Here is a 17,901-nt window from a genome sequence, read left to right as displayed (position 1 = left end):
CGCCCCCATCCTGACCTCTCCAGCTTTAGGTGAATCTCCTCCAGCAGGTCTTAGTGCTCCGCCAGAAGCCGCTGGGCTGAGGCCACGTCCACCACCTCCTCTTCCTCGTTGTGCAGCTGAGCCCGGATACCGCCTGCCCGCAGCAGCCGCCGGCTCCCCTGCAGGAAGCCCTGGTGGGCCTGCGCCTCGGCCTGGGCCCGGGACCGTCGGGTCACTTGCTCCTGCACTCGCTCCAGCAGCCCCTGTGGCGTCTCCACCTGTCCCTGCAGAGACTGGCTCTCTGTGGGGCCCAGGTCCTCGACCCTGTGAGACAGGGCCCACCGCCTAGTCCGGGCCCCGCCCTGGGCCCAGTGCCTGGGCCTGTGCTCCCCAGGCCCAGTGGTGGAGACTCTGAACTGGCCCCTCACCCTCCACCTAGGGGCAGCAAGCACGTGTGGCTCTCCCTTTCTCCATGAGCACGTTCTCATACTGCTCCCCAACCTGTGCCCTGCCCTTCGGACAGCACATCCTGCCCGTCCTCCCCACCTCAATTTCTGTCCTCTTCCCCATTCCAGAACCCTGCTCAGGCCTTCACGGTGCCGAACCCAGGCCATACTCGCTAGCGGCCCTTTGCCTCTCTCCCGCGCCAGCATCTTCTGCTGGCTCACTTGCAGGACGCGGTGGCTGTCCTCTAAGTGCCCCGGCTCCAGGGTTTCTAGCTGGAGTATCATGTCTTGCAGCTGGACCCATGTGGTTCCACACTCCTGCAGAAAACCGCACACATGCGTGGTGCATGCCAGCTGTGTTTCCTTCTCTTTCTTCATGGCCTCCAGCTGCTCCCACCTGGACAGAGGGAGCAGGGCTGTCTCAGCGATGTCACGTCACAGGGACACCACCCCATCCATCCTGGAGGCTTGCATGACAGAAGGTGCCAGGCTGGCCATCCCCACGCCCTCTCCTCTCTGCCTCTGACATGTCCAGTCTTTCTTCCTGGCATCTTGGGGGTCAGGTGAGCTGGCACTCAGGCCCGGGCACTGCATCCAGGCTGCCCCCCTCACCTTGCACTCCCTCCTCATGCTCACCTCCAGCTCAGTTCCTCCTGCTGTCGCTGGATTTTGGGGAAATCTCCAGGACATCTCTGCTTCAGCTGCTCAGTGGAGCTGCTAACCTCAGCCCAGAGGCCTCTTCCCACAGCCAGGGCAGTGAAGAATTTCTGGGGGAAAGAGATTCCAGGCCTTGAGGGGACTTTTCTCTTCCCACACTTCCCTTAAGACTAGGAATGACCTCAGATAGGGGCTGTTACAGAGATGTTTGAGCTGCATCCCTCTGGAAGGACAGGGATCTGTGTCCTTAAAGGGCTGGGAGGGCCCTTTAAAAATTCAAGACCAGGCATCCAAATTGGATGGACAGGAAGAAGTAAAACTATCACTATTTGCAGATGACATGATTTTACATATAGAAAATGCTAAAGACTCCACCAAAAAACTCTTAGACCTAATAAATGAATTCAGTAAAGCAGTATACAAAATCAATATACAGAAATTTGTTGACTTTCTATACACTAATAATAAACTATCAGAAAGAGAAATTAAAACAGTCCCATTTACAATCACAACAAAAAGAATAAAATACCTAGGAATAAATTTAACCAAGGAGGCAAAAGATTTGTACACTGAAAACTATAAGACATTGATGAAAAAAATTGAAGAAGACAGAAATAACTGGAAAGATATTTTGTGTGCATAGATTAGAAGACTAAAATTTGTATGGAACAACAAAAGATCTCAAGTAGCCAAAGCAATCTTGAGAAAGAACAAAGCTGGAGGTATCACGTACCTTGATTTCAAACTATATTACAAAGGCATAGTAATCAAAACAGTATGGCACTGGCATAAAAACAGACACATAGCTCAATGGAGCAGATAGAGAGCCCAGAAATAAACCCATGCATACATGGTCAATTAATTTATGACAAAGGAGCCAAGACTATACAATGGGGAAAGGACAGTCTCTTCATAAATGGTGTTGGGAAAATTGGACAGCCACCTGCAAAAGAAGGAAACTGGAACATTATCTTACACTACACACAAAAATTAACACAAAATGGATTAAAGTTTTGAATGTAAGACCTGAGATCATAAAACTCCTAGAAGAAAACATAGTGGGGTAAGCTCCATGACATGAGTCAGATGATGATTTTTTGGATTTGACACCAAAAGCAAAGCAACAGAAGCAAAATAAACAAGTGGTACTACATCAAACTAAAAAGCTTCTGCCTAGCAAAGGGAACCATCAACAAAATGAAAAGGCAACCTATGGAATGGGAGAAAATATTTGTGAATCATATATCTGATAAGGGGTTAATATCCAAAATATATAAAGAACTCATACAACTCAACTGCAATAATAATAATAATAATAATAATAATATAATTTAAAACTGGGCAGAGGCTCTGAATAGACATTTTTCCAAAGAAGACATACAGATGGCCAAGAGCTACATGAAAAGATGCTCAATATCACCATCATATGGGAAATGCAAATTAAAACCACAATGAAATATCACCTCATACCTGTTAGAATAGCTATTATCAAAAAGACAAGAAATAACAAGTGTTGGCGAGGATGTGGAGAAAAGGGAACCCTTGTGCATTGTTGGTGTGAATGTAAATTGGTGCAACCACTATGAAAAATAGTATGGAGGTTCCTCAAAAAATTAAAAATAGAACTACCATATGATCCAGCAATTCCACTTCTGGGTATTTATCTGAAGAAAATGAAAATACTAACTCAAAAATATATATGCACCCCTATCTTCATTGCAGCATTATTTATAATAGCCAAGATTATGGAACAACCTAAGTGTCCATCAGTGGATGAATGAACAAAGAAAATGTGATACACACACACACACATGCGCGCGTGCTTGCACTGGAATACTATTAAGCCATAAAAAAGAATGAAATCTTGCCATTCAGGACAATATGGATGGACCTTGACAGCATTATGCTAAGTGAAATAAATCAGATGGAGAAAGACAAATACTATATGATCTTACTTATATGTGGGATCTAAAAAAAAAAACAACAGGCTCAGAGATTCAGAGAACACATTGGTGGTTGCCAAAGGGGAGGAGTAACGAATGGGTGAAATGGGTGAAGGGAGTCTAAAGGTACAAACTTCCAGTTATAAAATAAAAAGTCATGGGGATGTAATGTACAGCATGGCAACTATAGTTAATAATACTATATTGCATATTTGAAAGTTGCTAAGAGAATAAGTCTTAGAAGTTCTCATCACTAGAAAAATAATTCTGTAACTATGTATGTATGGCGATGGTTGTTACCTAGATTTATTGTTGTGGGCATTTTGCAATAATATACAAACATCTAATTATTACGTTGTACACCTGAAATAATATAGTGTTGTATGCCAATTATACCTCAATTTAAAAACATTCAAGGCCAGCTCCCTCCCTCCCTCCCTCCTCCCAGACAGGACCATGGCTAACATGGAGCACTGAGAGTGGATAAGGGGGAGGCAGAAGCATGGTGAGGAGGGAACAGGGCAGGAATAAAGAGGGGCAGCAGGGCCAAGCAGCTAAGACCCCCCGCACCGGCTCCAAGGGGACTGTACCTCATACTTGAGCTGCATGACCTCCAAGTTGTGGCCTGGGGCGGCAGTGTTCGGAACAGCCCTGTCTGGTTTGCCAGCCAGGACTGCAGCTCCCCACAGGAGCCACAGAAGCCAAACAGGACCACCAACTCCTCCAGCCGGGCCCTGCGGTGCTGAGGAGAGGCCGGCCCAGAGGCTGGGGTGAGGGTCAGTGCCCGCCACGGGGCACTCAGAGCAGGTCCCCCATCACCTCCCAGCCAGCAGAGCCCAGGGCCAGGGCCAGAAACGGTCCCTGTCCCACAGCTGGGCTCTGTGCCCTCTGTCAGAGGTGGCACAGGGTAGAGGGCCCCGGCAGAATGTGTGCTTTTGCTCTTGTCCTACTCATGTCCTTTGGCTCTTAGGTACAACCCACGCTTCTCCCATGGGACCTGACCCCGCTCCTGGGCCCCCTCCTCTCCGGGCTCTCCTCTAGCCGCTTCTGGGCCTCACCGCTGTGCTCCAGGCACCCTGGCCCTCATTCCTCCACTGGGACTCTTTCCTGCCTTTGCACAGGTCCTGCCTAGAATGCTCCTCCCTGCCATCTCCCCCTGCCCTCCCCCTGGCTCACCTGCTCTCAGCTTCTCATTGTTGAAGTCTCTGCCTAAATGTCCTTCCCTCAGCGACGCCTTCCCTGACTCCCCGTCCTGACCTGGGCTCCCCTCTCACGCTCCCATCACACCCGCGTCTGTCTAATGACTTGTTTCACATCTTCTCTGCCATGACGTAAGCTCCCCAAGGTCAGGGAGCAAGTCCAGTCACTGCTCTGTCCCTGGGCTCATGGCTCAGGGTCTAGCCCCGAGTGGGTGCTCCGTGAACGTTTGTTGAACAAGGACCGTTACCTCTGCCAGAGTCCGCAGGTCCTCATAGTCCTGGCTCAAGTGGTCCTGTGTCTGGAGGATGGTGTTGGGGTCAAAGTCAGGGTCAGGCTCATCTGGGAGGGCCATCTTCTGGATGCCCCGGGGGCCAGAGTAGCAGGAAACCTCACGCGAGGCCCCTGGGTTTCTTGGGCCTTCTTTTGGAGAGCTCAGGGCAGACACCACCTGTGCGGACAGGACAGAGGCCAGCATGTCCGGAGGGGGCTCCCCGCAAGCAGCAGAAGGCTAGGCTGGGTGGGGCCAGCGATTGTACCTGGGATTCTTGTTCCATGATGTGGCTGATGGGCACCTGGCCGGGCAGCACCCCTAGTCCTTCAGCTCCCAGGTGTCGGGGCTCGTCTGGTGCAGGGGCTGCCGGGTCTCTCCCGGCAGCTGGGTGAAGTGCGTCCCTGTGGGAGCACAGTTTCTGAGGGCTGTGCTGGTCCTGCTCCTCTTCTTGACCCAGGAGCTGGCCAGTGGGGATGGGCGGGGGATTATTTATTACTCAGCCCTGTGCCAGGAGCCCTGGGGGCGAGAAGAGAACGAGGCTCAGAGCTTCCTGTTCAGGGCCTTACGATCTTCTCAGGCTTGCAAGCCCACAGACCTAGAGCTGATGGGACACCTCCCGGGACTGTGCACGGATAAGCAGAATGTGCATCGTGTAAAATAAATACTACGGGTGTCCAGAGGGGAATAATGGCTAGAACAGTCTGGGGCTGTTGGGAAAGATTTCATGGACAAGGTGGGCCTCAGTGGGCCTGGCTGGGGGAGTAGGATTTGCAGAGGGGGGAGGCAGAGTGGCTCTGGCGGTAGGAGATGGGGCAGAGAGGGGTGGGGGAAGCACAGGCTGGCTCTCCCGATGGGGGTGGACGAGCAGCTGGTCTCTGTCCCTCTGTGCCTCTGGCCCTGGGCAAGGGTAAGACAGCCGTGACAGCCAGGCTGAAGAAAAGGTGTAGGCACAGAGAAAGACTGGAAAGGGGAAGAAAACAAAGGAAGACTCAGAATTTCGAGCAGCTTCACATCTTTCTTTCTGCTGAGCCCAAAATGGCCTCTTCTTAACTTCCTCCCTTTGGTCTTCAGATGCCCCCGAGAGCCACACAGAATAAATTTATGATGCTCTGTTAAGGTTCCTGCATGGGGTCTTGGTCTTATACCTCTGTAGATGAAGCTCATCTGGACCAGAGGGCAGGGGTACTGGCTGCCCGGCAGTGCTAAAATTTGGGTCCCATCCTGAGGTCTCCCAGTCGCATCTCCATCAACTCTGCTCCAGCCTTCAGGGGGCTTCCTCTGTATGGAGGAGGGAAGGCTCTGCTTAGCTGCCAAAGTGGTTCCCCACCCCCAGGAGAGGGGGCATTTCTGTATCAACCACCCCCACTGGGCAAAGCAAGGGTCTGGAAATGCCAGAGACCAGGACTAACCTCTCTATCAATGCCAGGGCTGGCTGGGCAGTAGAGGACACAAAAGAAGGATAAGGCACCTCCTATTCATTCATTTAAACAATTAGCTCAGACTGGAGAAGGAGGCCACACAGAACAGGAGGAAGGCAATACCAAAAGCAGTGTGTGTTAATATAACTAAATGCTGGAGTTAAACATCATAGCCACACAGGGAGGGATGGGGTGGATACAGCCCTGGACCAGGAGTTGGGAGGCCTCTCCAGCAGGTGAGAGGGCAGTAATTTGGCATCTGTGAAGAGGAAACCAGACAACTGCTAACACACTGTGGATCTATTTTCAAAAACTGTGAATTATGTGGTCCAGGGAATAAATGCAAAGGAAAAGAGATAGCTCGACCTTGGCTAGGTTAGAACCATAGCCTTTTCAGACCTGGTTAGTCTGGTCCTGGTGGTCAGGACCAGAACCCCAGTCAGCTACCGACTACTCCACCAGGCCCCCTCCCAAGATACGAGGACCTGAGCTGCAGCTCTGCAGGTGCATGGGACGTGGCTGGGCAGAGAGAGGGCATCTGGGAAATGGAGCTTCCTTGGGATGAGGGTAGAGGGACCAAATGTGAGTGCAGGGTCTGAGGGCTATGATTTATGCATCTTGAGCTACATGTATGGCTTATTGGAAGACAATTGCAAGCTCTCATAGGGTGGACCCAACTGCCCACCAGGTAGTTATGTGTTTCTTTTAAAACAAGTCAGGAGAGAGAGCCAAATAGGGCTGAAGGCTGAAGGGTCACCTTAGGCCTGGTGGTGAAAGTAAAGGGACACTCCTGGAGGAAACTGATCAGTGCCTGGGAACTGGCGGGTGAAGTGAGCAACGCCAAACTACACTTCGATGGCCTCCAACCGTGAGCAGACAGGACTCCACTGTGGGCGGGTCGGCAGGGGAGATGATCTGAAGAGGGGTGGGCACATCCAAGCCCAGGAGAAGGCCAGGTCAGGGGCCACAAATGCCCTCCCATTTCCACCCTCTGTGTGACCATGGGAGAGCGGGCACAGCACGCACATTTGATGTCGGAGGCCCGTGGGTCTGGGTCCCTGCCCGGTCGGTCCCCGTGCACCAGGAGCGACGACGCCCGGGCTGCGGCCGCCCCGCGGGCTCGTCCAATCGCCGCAGCTCGGCCCCAAAGGCGCGCACTGCGCGCTCCAGCCGCAGGTGACGCCACAGCAGGGCCTCAGCGGCTGCCTGGTTCTGCCCAAAGGACGTGCTCTCCAGCGCTGACGCCGCTCCCAGAGCCACAAGGCTGCCTCCGCCACGTCGGCGAAGTACTGAGGAGGGCAGGCTGGGCACGGGCCGACCCCGCACTCCCCGCCCGGCCGCCCAGCTACCTGCTGGACGAGCAGGGCCGCCTGCAGCCGCGCGCCCCGCCCCGCCGCCCGGGCCCAGAGCCTCTGCCACGCGCCCTACACCGCCGTGATCGGGGCCCGCGTGCACCCAGGTCGCGTCCCCTCCGCACGAGATCAGTGCACACGGCCTGGTGGTGGCGGAGCTTGGCTTCTAGGGCCTGGCAGATAGCAGAGCAGGGAGCTGGGCGAGGGGAAGGGCGGGAAGGCAGGGAGAGGGGAACCGGCAGGGCGCAGGGTAGTGGGCACCTTGTGTTGCTGCAGGGCCGCAGCGACCTGGCTGAGATCCGGGCCCAGGGCCGCATCCTCCACCAGCTGTCCCCGCTCCCTCAGCCAGGCGTCCTCCTCCTCACAGCCGTGCAGGAGCTCTGCCCGCTGCAGGGTCTGCTCCAGCAAGGCCCGCCTGAGGGACAGCAAGGGCCACACAGGGGCTCGGGGAGTGACGGGGCTTGGGGAGGGGGTTCCCCAGGAGGCCCAGACACTCCCCCTTAGACAAGAGTTTTCCTTTTCCTGGATGACTCAACAGAGGAGACAGAGGCCTTGGGGATGAGGGTCAGCGTAGAGGAAGTTGCCAGGCAGCACCGTTTTAAGCTGGGCAGGGGGTAATTTGGGTTACAGAAAAGTTCTGGAGAGGGTAGGGGAGTTCCGGTGAGCTCTTACCGGGACCTGGCAAGAGACACCAGGCTCTGGTGGAGCTGGGCCAGCACCCTGGCCTTGGCCTGCAGCACTTCCACACTAGTGCCCAGGCAAGAATCCAGCTCCGTTGTCTGGTGGGCAGGATGGCTCATGTGGGCGCCATGGGCCGAGATCTGGGCCTCCAGCAGGTCATGCCCCTGAAGCAGCTCCACTACCTCTGCCAGCTGCTGCCCACAGGCCGTGGAGCTGGCCAGCACCTGGCCAGGGACAGACGAGTGGTCATTAAAGTCCCAGAGAGCTGGGTCCCCGTGAACGCCAGGGTTGGCGCATCCTGCTGTGTTTCCCAGGGATCTGCTGGCCCAGGGCCCACCTGCAGCTGGTTGAGCTGGTTGGAGGCAGTCTACTTCCTTCAGTAGGCTCAGCACAGCCTGCATGCCTGCCATCTGCTTCCTCTGCCCTTGGAGCCGCGGAAGGAGCCGCTCCCAGCACTGAGTGATCTCCAACTGCCTGGGGGATATGAGAATAAGGGTGGTACCCACTGGGCTGGGGTAGGGAAGCTACCTTGGGGTCCGCAGTTGCAGGGTGGGGATTGGCTGTCCTGGAGGAGCCTGAGTACCGTGGCTGGAGCTGTGAGCATCCGTCCAGTTGGGGCAGTGTCCCCGCCTTTTAGACACAGGCAGAGAAGCTGGAAGGAGGGCTTGGGAGGTTCAGGCCTTCACGGACCCCCAAGCCTCCTTTCCAGTCCTCATCTCAGGTGATAGCAACTCTATCCTTCCAGGTGCCCTGGCCAAAACCTTGATAACTCACTTTCTCACACCCCACATCTGATCTGTGTGCAGATCCTGTTGGATTCAAAATATATGCAGGATCCCACCAATTTCTCATCACCTTCACTGCTTCTCTGGTCTGGATTATTATTATCTCCTTCTGACGTTGCCCTTTCAGTCTATTCCTGACATGGCATCCAGAGTGATCACTGTAAAACAAAAGTGAGATTGTGTCACTCCTCTGCTCAAGCCCTGTCATGAGTGCTTATCTTTTGCTGAGTAAAAACCAAGCCTTTACCATGTCCTGCAGGGCCCAGCAGGATCTCTGCCACCACCTCTCGCCTCCATACCTCCCTGACCTCAACTACAACTTGTTCACTTGGCCAACACTGGCTTCTGTGTTGTTTTGCAAATATGCCAGGCATGTGCCCACCTTGGGACACTGCACTAGTAGAGTCTGTCCTCATATCTGTATGGCTTCTCACTTCTTGCTGGTCTTTGCTCAAAAGTAAACCTCCTCTGACCACCCAATATAACTCCCTCCCCGCACCTTGGCACCTCATATTGCTCTATTCTGCTTTATTATTTTTTAAAATCACTATCTCACATACTATATATTTTTTCTGTTTTCCTTAGTAGTATGTAAGCTCTATGAAGGGAGGGATTTTTGTTTGTCCTCTTCACTGCTAAATCTCTAACACCTAGAATAGTACTTGGGACACAGTAGATACTCAATAAATGTTTAGTGAATGAATTAATAAGAGGTTATCTAGAAAGAACAGTGCTTTATCAAAAGGGATCAATTATGGATGGTGGAATTTCAGACATCAGTGGGAGCTAGATCTTTTTATTTTTATGTATTTATTTATTTAGGCCGCACCTCGCGGCTGGTAGGATCTCAGTTCCCTGACCAGGGATCGAACCTGGGCCCCGGCAGTGAAAGCCCTGAGTCCTAACCACTGGATTGCCAGGGAATTCCCAGGAGTTAGATCTTTTTAAAGGGAGCCCCAAACCCATAAATCATCCCTGCCTCTGTGTCCAGGAATGGGCTGTGTAAAGATAGGGGCACGGTAGGAAGGCCCTAGCCTATTCTGAAGACCGTTCACGTGCCTGGGGCTCACCTTCAGGCCACCTCTGCCCAGCCATGGTAGTGCTCCTGCTGGAGGATGTCTGCAATCTCGGCCAGGGCCTGGAAGCGCCCCTCCTGGGGCAGGATGCCGGCCTCCAGCATGCGCAGCCTCTGGGTGGCCGCTTCCACTGTGGCTGGGCTGGCCGGCGGGGCTGCGGCCCGGTCCAGCACCTGCTCTGTGTCTGTCAGAAAGCTCTCCTGGAGGGCTGCCTTATGCTGGAAGCGCCAGGTCAGGGTTTCCAACCTCTCTAGTTGCAGGAACCTCTGCTGTAGGGCCTGGCTCCACGAGGCCTCTGCCTGCTCCAGGCCTGCCCAGCTCTGGGACAGCTCTGCCGGGCCCAGGCCCTCGTGCGGCAGGAAGTGCCTGCGATTCTGGGCTCGGAGTGCCATCTGCAGCCGGAAGAGCAGGGCCTCCGTGGCCCCTCGCTGCTGCAGCCTCGGTGGCTTCTCCTGGGTGCGGAAGGAGGCAAAGGCCACCAGCAGCTGGCGCATGCCTGGTAGGGTGTCTGGGAAATCCCGGGCCTCCAGCTGCACCGGCTTCTCTGCGATCCACCACAGGAGGTCGGCCACCAGCTGCTCGCACTGGGTCTGCAGCGCCTCTGTCTCCTGGAGCTGAAGCAGGATCTGGCAGAGGGCACGGGAAAGGGTCAGGGCGGCACCTGGGGGCAGGCCCTGGAATCCAGGCCCTGGAGGCCCTCCCCTTTTGGGTGCTGAGTGCCAGCCAGGCTTGCCCAGGTGGGCAGTAGCTCCTGCCCTCAGCTGAGGACACACTAAAGTGGGGTTCCTCCCAGCTCCCAGAGAAGCGGGTCTACCACCATTCTACACTCAGACCTGGGAGTGTGGGGCCCCGTCCTGCCTTCCTCTATCTTATTTTACTCCATTTGGCCTCAGCTCTGCGGGGGGCTGTTCTTTTTCTGAGCCTTCTTTCCCTTCCCTGAGGCCGCCACACCCCTAGAGCAGCTCAGAGCCCTTGGCCTGGATCATCTCCCCCATGCCCAGCTGAGACACCAACCCTGAGAACAGGCCTCCCAAGCCTCAGCCTCTGCCATCGTGCCCAGAGGGTAAGAGAGCCCCCAGAAACATGGACTCAGCCCAGCAGAGCTGCGCTGTGCTTGCCCTTGCAGAGTCCAGCTCTCTGAGCCTTTTAATCCCATTAGGAGCTTAACAACCTAAGAGCAGAGGGGGAGGGGGAGGGGCAGGGAGGGGCACCTCCCACCTGGCTTTCCTGTGTGCCAGGCACTGTGTTTATGCTCCCTTGCACACTCATAGCAGCCTTCTATTACCCAGAATTAATTAGCTATTGCCCAGGAATCATCATCTCCATTCTACAGACGGAGTGCAGTAAAGTTAGGTGACACAGCCAAGGCCACACAGCGAGGAAGGGGCAGAGACAGCCTTCAAACACGGGTGTGTCTGACTCCGGAGCCCATGTTCACCCCACCTCTCCTCGATGCCACCTTCCCTTTGTTACCAACCTTCGCGAGTCTCCTCTGGACAGTCTGCCCCTGGTGCAGGTGGGAGAAGTGGTGGTAGTAGAAGGAGACGTGAGTCATGACGGAGCGCTCATCGGGCTGTAGGGCCACCACGTCCTCGGGGTCCAGCAGCTGAGCGATGCCCAGCTCCTGCTCAGCCACGCGGAAAGCACAGTGGAGGTGGTGCAGCGGGCGGTCGGGACGCAGGGAGCCGTAGTGAAGCAGATCTGGCCTGGGCAGAGAGCAGGCAGGGCTCTTCACCAGAGTCAGTGACTGCTTGGCTTTAAGTGGACTTGTTAAAAAGGCAAACCAGCTCCTATTGGTCATTCATACCTTGCAGTGCATTAGTTTTCCCCTGATGATTATCTGAGACCCCGGCTGAAGGAATAGGGCTGGGAGAGGGGAGGATTAATTTTGCTCAGGGGTCAGGCTCCTGGGTAGGGGAGGAAGCTCCAAAAGGTCAGGTGCTTGCCAGGGAGAGGACAGAAAAGAGAATCAGGGGCACAGAGAGTGGAGGAAGGCAGGGTCAAAGGCAAACCTGGCCAATTCCATGGAAGGGGGTAGGGGTAGCACAGACCGGGGCCTCAGCTGTTAGCTGTCTTTATCTCTGTGCCCAGTGCGGGGGCCGGAGGGACATGGGAGGATGGGTAGGTTGAAGACCCAAGTCCTGAAGCAGTTGGCTCAGCGGGTAGAGGCCTCCCAGAAGGAAGCCAAGGGCTGCCTCAGGCCAGGCCAAGGTCCGGAGGCGCTGGGGCCCCTCCCTCATGCACACCTGTGGGCGTGGATGAGGGCACGGAAGTCAAGTCCATCACTCCAGCTGCGGGAGAAGTCAGTGATGTTGGCGTTGGCGTTGGCGTGGCCGGCCGTCTTCCGCTGGCACCGGAGCAGCAGAGCCTCCTTGGCAGACAGCAGGGCTGTGCTGGCCCCAAACTCCTCCTGGAAGGACAGGGCAGCGGGTCACCATGCAGGGACAGGTGGGCTGGGGCAGCAGAGCCCGCAGGCCATGGGAGAGGCAGGCTGGGCACGCTGTGATCCTGCTCTCCCACCTGGAGCATCTGACTGTACTCGCTTTCACTCGTGCTGGGGAGGGAATGGGGGTGCGAGAGAAAGATTCTCTTTACAAAGAAGTGGAGTGCTTGAAATCGGTCACCTCTGAGCAGCTGGCTTTGAGTCGTGATTGGTGACAACAGCAGCAGTAAGTCCTGTTTCTCCAGCCTTTCTGATGGGCCAGGCACTGTGCTAACCTACCCTGGGCTGCACAGAATTGAGTCTGGGCTTCATTAGACCGGCTCCTGGTCCACACGGGTTTTCTGCCAACCAGGCACCGGTCTGCACACGTGGCTCTCCACCCAGCACAGCCCTCCGAGGTAGGCGCTATTAGTAGTTACATTCTAAGGATGGCACATGATGGCTGATAGGGAAGGGTCTCTCTTGACCCAGAAACATCTGACAGAGCCCATCTCTGACATGGGGAGCCCACCTGTCTGCCCCCACAATGCCTCATACGACGGCTTCTTCAGACTGGGAAATGACCATCTATAACTGGTTTCAGTCTCCTGGATAATTCCCTTTATTCTGCTACTCTCGGCTTCCACCTACCCCCACTCCCGTCCCCATCCCTCTTCCACTCGGTGCTCCTTTCCCTTCTCCTTCCGGGCTCCACTTCTTTCCCTGCCTTCCATTCCTCGTCCCTGTCCTGCCCTCAGTGGTCCTCCCCTTCCATCCACTCTCTCCCTCGCCCCTCACACCCCAGAGTCCCCATCTCCTTTTCCCTTGACTCTTCCTCTCCTTTCCTCCCCTCTACCAATTCCTGTTTATAAACTCAGAATGTCAAAGCACAGCAGGCTGCATTTCCTTCCCTGCCCTTTGGGCCCCGGAGCTTGGGTAGGAAGGACAAGTGAGCAGCATGCAGGGGAGGGGAGGGGGAAAGAGCTTCAGGGCCTGGAGCTGGGCTCTGCCACAGCCAGGCCAGGGCCAGATATCCTGAGTGGCTGGGCTAGGCTAGCAGACATGAACCAGGAGAGATTCTGGGGTCAGCATGTGCGGGTGTGGGGTCAGCCTGGTCCCAGACATGTCTGAGTTTTGCAGGGAGCAGAGCCTGAGCTGGCGGCGGACAAGAGAGCCAGTTGGCTGGTTGGTGGCCGGTCAGGGGATGATGTGGACTTGCTGCTCCCAAGGGAAAGGGTGGCCGGGGCACCTGGAACTGGCCTTGGGGGTGGGGGAGGGGAGTGTGGCTTCCTGGAAGGGCTTGAGGTCAGTTAGAAATTCATCCATCCATTCATTCGCCACATATATGCTAGGCTCTGGGGATGTAGCTGGGCAAGGCCGCTGCTCTCCTGGGGCTAACAGTCCCCTCATGAGTGTAAAGGATCCCCTTGGATTTGAGCCAAATCTCTGGCTTCTTTTCATTAGGATTTCATTCTCCAGGTTTGCTTTCCTAACCTACTAGAATCAAGTTTTAGATGGGGTTTTAGAAACCATGAAACTATGAAAATTGATAAATATAAGGACTTTATGTGTTTACTCTTTCTTTTTTTTTTTTTTTTTTTTTTAAATATTTTTCTACTATATTTTTTTTTCTTTTTTTAAATTTTATAGCTACTTTATTTATTTATTTATTTATTTTTGGCTGTGTTGGGTCTTTGGTTCGTGCGAGGGCTTTCTCTAGTTGCGGCAAGTGGGGGCCACTCTTCATCGCGGTGCGGGGACCGCTCTTCATCGCGGTGCGCGGGCCTTTCACTATCGCGGCCCCTCCCGTTACGGGGCACAGGCTCCAGACGCGCAGGCTCAGCAGCTGTGGCTCACGGGCCCAGCTGCTCCGTGGCATGTGGGATCTTCCCAGACCAGGGCTCGAACCCGTGTCCCCTGCATTAGCAGGCAGATTCTCAACCACTGCGCCACCAGGGAAGCCCGTGTTTACTCTTTCTGATCCAGTTGTGGGAAAACAAGAGGTAGAATGGAGGAAGATGGGGGACCATCTCTTTGGTTTTCAGGATCCTGGAGATTTGGAAACCTCCAGGGCTGGGGCTCCCTCTATATGTTTAATTTCCCCCAACAATACATTAAGGGGTAATGAAAGTTACAGGATTTCAATGCCCTGTAACAAATTGGGGGTGAAAGATGGGTGGTGGGCAGGTACCTTGACCCCCTCACTAGTGAATGACTCATCCCAGATCAGGCTTGAAGCCTGTGAATCTAGTTCTCACTTCAGCGTATTACAGTCTCTCTGACGTTCTGAATCCTTTGCCCGTGGTTGAAGAGTGAATAGTAGTCGTGTGGATGCCAAGGATCCGTTGTGGGGATCCTAACAGTTGGGTGCAACTGCTCTGTCCCCAGGGCCCTGAGGTGAGGCCAGGGCTGGGCACTGGGGGCTGAGACATACCCTGTCCAGGGAGATGTGGGAAAACTGGAAACACAGAATGATGACCCAGATGAGTCCCAGGATGAGCGTCTGGTCTCCATCCACGATGTTCTCTGGCTCAATGAGGGGTACTGGCACCTGTGGGCAAAGTTGACTGGGCTCAGCTGCAAAGCCCAGATACCAGAGAAGACTCATAGTAACCAAATGTTCAGGGGGCTGGAGGGTGGATGGGAGGGTTCTGGAGTCTGTCCTGCCCTAGGAAACCCCCAGGGGAGAAGCAGGCAGGCACAAGGCCAGGCAAGTAAAGCCTTTCTAAGTGGTTGGGGCTTTGCTCCCAAGCCCCCTTAGGTAAAGTCCCAACGTGGTGAACTGGGCTGGACCACAGGAGCAGGAGGTCTCCCCACACATGGGCTACAGGTAAACCCAGGCCAGGATCAGTGGTTCAGCTATGGAGGTTGAAAAGAAGAGTCGTAAAAGTCAATGTATGAGCTCAATAGACAGCATCAACTGTCTGCCTCCACCTCCCAGGGCATCTGGGGATCTCCAGTGAGTGCCTGGGTCCCTGGCTCATCCTTGAATCTCAGCCTTCTTCATCAGTGTTCCATCTCCTGTTAAACATTCAGATTCCCAAGCTCCACCCAATCAGACTCTCTTGGACCAGGGCCCAGGAATTTGTATTTGGACAAACACCTCGGTGGTTCTTACGTGCACTAAAGTTGAGAACCTGCTGACCTAGATTTTGCCACTTGGACAGGGAGGGTTGAATCAAGGAGGGAAAGGAACAGAACAAACATGAAAGTCGCATGTGTCTTGGGCCCCTTCGCCCTCTGGCTCCATCCTCCTCTTCCGGACCCCACAGCTCCAACACCCATGGGATTCTTGCAGTTCCCTGAGATTCTAAGCTCAGGCCTTGGGCCTTTTGTACTGGCTATCCCTGCTGTCTGAAAATATTATTCCCCCAGAGAGTCCCATGGCTATTTCCTTCTCTTCCTTTAAGTCTTTACTCAAATGCTACTCTCTCAATGAGGCCTACCCTGGCCACCTTTTACAAAATCTTCCCGATTTTGTGTTTAGTGACGTCATGGTAGGGGTATGAAGGCCTCGGAAATCAGCAAATACTACAAACCAGGGATTTTATCTGCCCCCTTCCCCTCAACTCCCCATCCCAGATAGCTGGTTGTTAAACATTTACCAGCATATTGCTGATCTGGGTTCAAATAAACTGTCTCCCCTGAAACTGTAGGGCCTCTATGCTCAGGTCTGGGCTTTGTGACATGCAGTACCCAGCACAGGGCAAGGGCTGCAGAAATGAGTGCATCTCACGTTCTGCTACTTATTAACTGTGTGCTGGGGGCCATAGTTTGACCATAGCTGCCTCATATATATAGTGGAGACAAGGCTGTCACCTTCGTAGGTTTACGTATCAGTGACATGCTGTGTCTCTAAGCTTGAGGGGGGCTGCATAGACTCTGACAAGGGCTGCGGGGCTTGCATCCTCCCCAGGTTCCCAAGAGGAGGTGGCTGGCTCACAGGCCATTGTCCCTGGGACCAAGTAGGGCCTGGCATTGTGTGGCCGGCAGCTTTCCGCTCTTCTGTGCACCCAGGGACTGCAGTGCTCCTGTCTGTTGCTTTGGCTTCTCACCTTCCTGGCCTCCCTTCAGCACGCCAGGCTTGCAGGGGGGCTGGCTGTGACCTCCATTCCAGGACTTAGGCTCAGCCCAGCCAGTTCCACCTGTGACTTCTTAGCCTCCAGGGGCGGCCACCTCGTGCTTTAGTACCTGAAGCCAGGAGCCCTTGGGCCTCCCAATTCCTGCTTCTCAATATAAGTGACCCCTGCACGGCCCCCTGACACTGGCCATGAGGGTCCCTTTGTGTCCCTGGAGCTCTTGTCTCCTTTTAGAGACTATTTCTTTGGCCTGTCCCTTTCTCTCAGCGTCCCTCCTGTTTGCTTAGAGTCCCTCCCTGCTGTCTGGTCCAGCTTCTCCAAGGTAGCCCTGCATCTCCTCCCTCCACTGCCTGGCTCAGTGTCCGAGGCTCTTCCCCTGTGTCTGACCTGCCCTCACCCCTAGGGCCCCCTATCCAGGATCTGCTGGCCAGTTGACTGTGGGTCTGCCTGGTAAATAATTTCCTTATTTATGAAAAGAGAAGGTTAAGAGTGCACTGAATCTTTCAGCTTAGACTCCACAATCTCTCATTACAGTCAATGGCATATTCCATTTCCACCCACTGGGGACGATGGCTGTTCCACTTCAGCCAGTGGGGGTCCTCTAAACTGGGAGAACTGGGCAAGGAAGGGCTTTGCTTCCTGGACCTCTGTATCGCAGCTGTTCCTCCTGGATCCCGGCTCCAGATCCTCTGCTCTGCCCTGTGGCCGGCCCAGGAAAGATGATCTAGTCATCCAGCCTGTCCCCGCTGCCCACCCCAGCACCACGCCCAGAAGCCCTCTCCCCAGTGCCCACCTTGGCCCTGAGGAAGGCCAGAGCTCGGCTGCTGTTCTCTAGGAAGTGTATGCGCATGTGGTCCCGGTTGGGGGGTAGCAGGACCTCCCCCGAGATGGGCTCCAGCAGCCGCAGCAGGTGGGTGCCATCAGCCAGCTCTGTGTACAGGTTCTGGATCTTGATGCCCACCTGGGCATGGAGCAGGCATGGGAGGGGATGGAGTAGGCACAGGGTCAGCCTAACCTCACCTGTCTGCCCCATTCCTGGACCTGGGCTATGCAGCCCAGGGCATGCCTTGAGGAAGGAGCATTGGCCTCAGCTGTGCTTTGGGGTCGAAAGAAGTGGCCTCAGCCAGATGACCTCATAGTCGGTCCCCCAGGGTCCACTGGCCAGGGAGCTGGGGGGACAGTAGAGATGGGCTGTGGGGCACGCCCAACTACACTCACCCGGCCGTGCTGGAAGATATTGTTGATCCGCTTGGTGGAAGTCTTCTCCTGCATCTGTATGTGCTGTGCCCGCAGCTTGCAAATGTGACCCATCTTATATGCAGAGTCCATGGTGGGACTGGACTGGGAGAGCGGTCCAAGGCTCTGCCACTGGCCTCCTGCTTCACGTGCCTGTAGCCCCAAGGAACTGCTGGGGCTTGTGGGGCTGACCAGCCATCAGGCCTGGAGCTCTCTGGGGATGAGGGGCCACTGGACATTTCCTAAGCTGGGGATGTTGGGGGCATGGAGGTTGGGGGAGGACTGCGGATACTGATGACTCCCTGGGAGAGGGGGCTGCTCCCTGCCAGACAGTCCCCACATTTGGTGGGTGGTTG

The sequence above is a fragment of the Balaenoptera acutorostrata genome, chromosome 3 (assembly GCF_949987535.1).
Source record: "Balaenoptera acutorostrata chromosome 3, mBalAcu1.1, whole genome shotgun sequence".
Lineage (NCBI taxonomy): Eukaryota > Metazoa > Chordata > Mammalia > Artiodactyla > Balaenopteridae > Balaenoptera > Balaenoptera acutorostrata.
The sequence above is the reverse complement of the archived record's forward strand: the minus strand, read 5'-3'. Positions refer to the sequence as shown.